This window comes from Pinus tabuliformis, chromosome 4_2, assembly GCF_031772625.1.
Source record: "Pinus tabuliformis cultivar Carrire ecotype Pingquan chromosome 4_2, CPIR1, whole genome shotgun sequence".
Classification (NCBI taxonomy): Eukaryota; Viridiplantae; Streptophyta; class Pinopsida; order Pinales; family Pinaceae; genus Pinus; species Pinus tabuliformis.
In genome coordinates this window covers 693,858,064-693,861,524 of record NC_142304.1, presented here as the reverse complement: position 1 = coordinate 693,861,524, position 3,461 = coordinate 693,858,064, and the positions used below count along the sequence as shown (strand labels likewise).

At 33.1% G+C, this 3,461-nt stretch overlaps 1 pseudogene; it reads left to right on the top strand.

The window, feature by feature from the left end:
• Nucleotides 1-930: 930 nt before the first annotated feature.
• On the top strand, nt 931-2,813 carry LOC149171382 (protein HIGH CHLOROPHYLL FLUORESCENCE PHENOTYPE 173, chloroplastic-like; annotated as a pseudogene).
• The last annotated feature ends 648 nt before the right edge of the window (nt 2,814-3,461 follow it).

Sequence of the window (3,461 nt, the reverse complement as noted above, 5' to 3'; positions counted from 1 at the left end):
AGGTTGCTTGCATATGCATATGTTGTGATGTTGTGATACGTATGTTGAACTACTTGCATATGTTGTGATGTTGTGATACATATGTTGAACCACTTGCATATATTGTCATGTTATGCTGTTGCTTATGTTGTGATGTTGTTATATTGTTCATCATTGTTGTGATGATATTGATGCATGAATAAGTTGTGACGCAAAGGGAAAATGTGGTTGAGTATGTTGCATGAGGATGTTGATGCTTGTTATGGCTTGATGCATTATAGTTTTTAAATGGTTATTTGAGAAATTTTTCTAGAGTTGTTGCAAAGATCAGTGTTGAAGATTTGTTGTAGAGATGCAAGGCTAGGCAATGAGAATGCAAGACAAAGTTTTGATGCAAGAAAATGTTGGCATGCAGAAAAATTGTGGCACATGACAAACTTAAGGCTCTAATGAAATACATGAGTTATAAAGTAAAGGACAAAGAAAGATAACAAAGTCAAATGAGTATCTTCATTATAATCCAGAGTAACACAATATACATAACTAAGAACGAGTGTTATAATGCAGGCTGCTAGAACTAAGAGTGTGTTATAGTGTTGAATGAAATATTGTTGGTGTAATTGTTAAAGTTTTCTTATGTTAATGCATTCTATTTGAATATTTCAAAATTTATCTTATGTGGTTTAATATTCAAGAGTTGAAATAGTTTGGAAATGAAGAGACGCCCTTCGAATGCAAAGAACCAAGACTTGTCATTTCATATTCATGTATGGAATACTAATAGCCATCAAAGTTCATTTATAAAAATGTGTGAGATTGGAAGGTTCTAAGGTTAGAGTGTTTGGGAGTATGTTAGAATTGATTGAGTTGTTTTTCATGAGTTACTTGGCACAAAGAGACAAAGGTAGAAGAGCATATGTGGAGCAGATTTGAGAAGAAACAGAGACACAGATGGAGGTATATAGAGTTATAGACTAGGTAAACCAACATATTGTTTCTTGTATGTATCAAGGTATTGTAGTCTCCTTTTAGGTTGTAGCCTAAAAAATAATAGGTTAGAACCTATTAAGGTATGATTTGCATGTGGATTAGAGCTTGCATTAAATTTATGGCAGTTGGAGCTTCCTTACAAGTTGAAGCTTTCAGAAGAAATTGAGGTAGAAGCCTCATGTAGGTTGGAGCCTATAGAAAATCTAAAGCTTTTCTTTGCATCACAACAATAAATAAAAAAATGGTTCTCCCTTCATGGGTTTTCACTTATATCTGGTGTCCATATGTGTTACTTTTATGTGCTTATTTGATGTCATTTTTCACATATTACATGTTGTTCATATATTAAATTTGCATTTTAAATGGTTTTATATTGCTCATTGAATAGTTCAAATAAACATTAAAAAGGAAAGAAAAGTTTTCCATGAATGAAATTAGATGAAACTTTTTGTCATTATCAAGTGTTATTCTTAAAGAAAAGTTGTTAGTAGATCAACAGGATTTTTTGCAGATCATCATCTCCATATGAAAATCCAAGTTCAATAGGCCATGGATCAAATTCAGCTTACTATTTCAGATGTTTCCTGAAAGGACAAATTTATGTAATATAAATTTATTAGGTATTTCACTTATGGAATTTGCAAATATGTGGGTTGGATTTCATTAATGAAGCTGATATGAAAAGGTCTTGTAATGTTGGTTAAATGGAGATCATCTAACAATTATATCCATAAAATTTGATGCTTTGGTCTAGAAAGATGATCCAAAGACTTTAGAGTTGTTTCCAAGATCAATAAATATAGTGGTTGGTGATGTAGGTGAGCCTTCAACAATAAAATTTGTTGTGGAAGGGTACAATAAAGTAATTTATTGTGCTACTATACACTCCACCATTATTGGACACTTTAATAGAGTGGATCATTTGGTGTTTAATATTTTCAATACTATAATCATAGATTAGCCCAAATGTGAGTTGGGAAAAGTAGCAAAAGCAAACTCTCTATTACCAAATTTAACTACCCTAAAGCATTGAAGGGTTGGGAAATGCCGCTAGCAACATACTTCACTTATCTTATCTCTTCCAAATATGATGGAGGAATGGATGTGAAGTTTGAGTTTACAAAGACTAGAATATTTTATTCTCGGGATATGTTTTTATCATTTATACTCTATTGGGAAGATGGAAAGGGATTTGTAGTAATTTTGTAAGTTGGACCATCTATAGACACATATCAAAGCAAATTTTATTTCTCACAATTTACCATGCATGTGGTTTTTGGTAGGTTTACGATATCTTTCTTAATTTTTTGTCTTGTGAAGCCAAACGATCTTCCACTATATCCATTCATGGTGCATAACTTGAGAATCTGATTTGCATCAAGAAAAAAAAATCAATTGTTAGTGTAAAACAAGTAGTGTGGGACATTAATAGCTTCAATATTATTTTGGAATGCATAAAGGCTCTACCAGTAAAATGTATCACTAATCTGGTTTGGTATTATTCAGGGCTTATTGATAAGTTATAGGGAAATACTACCCAAAAAATAATCTTAATTGTGAAATCTTGGATCTGCTAATGAACCTAGCAAAAGGGAGAAAGTTATTAAAACTAAGTAAGTTGGAGAGAAAACACTAAGAATCTCTAGCCTTGGCACTTGTCTTTGATCAAGGAAATAGGATTACACGGGGAATAAGTTGTTTGTGATCATGATTCAACTACAAGTAACAATATCTTTGACATATGCTATGAGTATGTTGCATAGTAGGGGCAAGGACTTTATGAGTTGGTTTCCCATCTACTAGACAAATCCAATAACTATTTGACTCCAGCTCTTTTCTTTTGAAGAAGAACAACATTAGCAAGGTGGTCAAAATATCATTTGAAAATGGGAAGAAAAGCCACTATAGGGATAGCCCATATATCCTCTCATATAGACTACAACTTCCAGATTGGAAATTTGTCCAAAATTTGTAGGTGACAATAGCCCATAGTCTTTTTTTAGTGTGTTGAATATTCATATAACTTATTTTTCTTTACATTTGAAAAAGAGTTGTAAATTATGCTTGAGAAAACTTGCGAGATCTAGAAACATGGAAAAGAGATAAGGTAGCAATAGTTGAAGCCTTGAATGCATTTGGAAAGCCATGGTGGAATAGGTTTCTGATGAGCATCGCATCTATCTTGCATAATTGTTGCCTAGCCTTATGTAATAGTGCATGCTAATTGAGATGTTAGTTATGAGAAATGTGATGCAACACATTGTGACCCCTCCCTTAGCACATCAAAAATCAATTTCATTGACTACTCAACTTCTTTGTATTGAATCCACTGCACTGTGCTACTCACCATGAATTTGTTCTGCTCCATCAAGCTTCAATCCTTAGGTTTGTTAGTGAAAAGGAAAGCAGTGATAGAGCATTAACCGAGGGGAAATTATTGGAAAGATAAGAAATGGCCCAAGGTAAATACCAAGTTGAAGGAAGGGGAAACC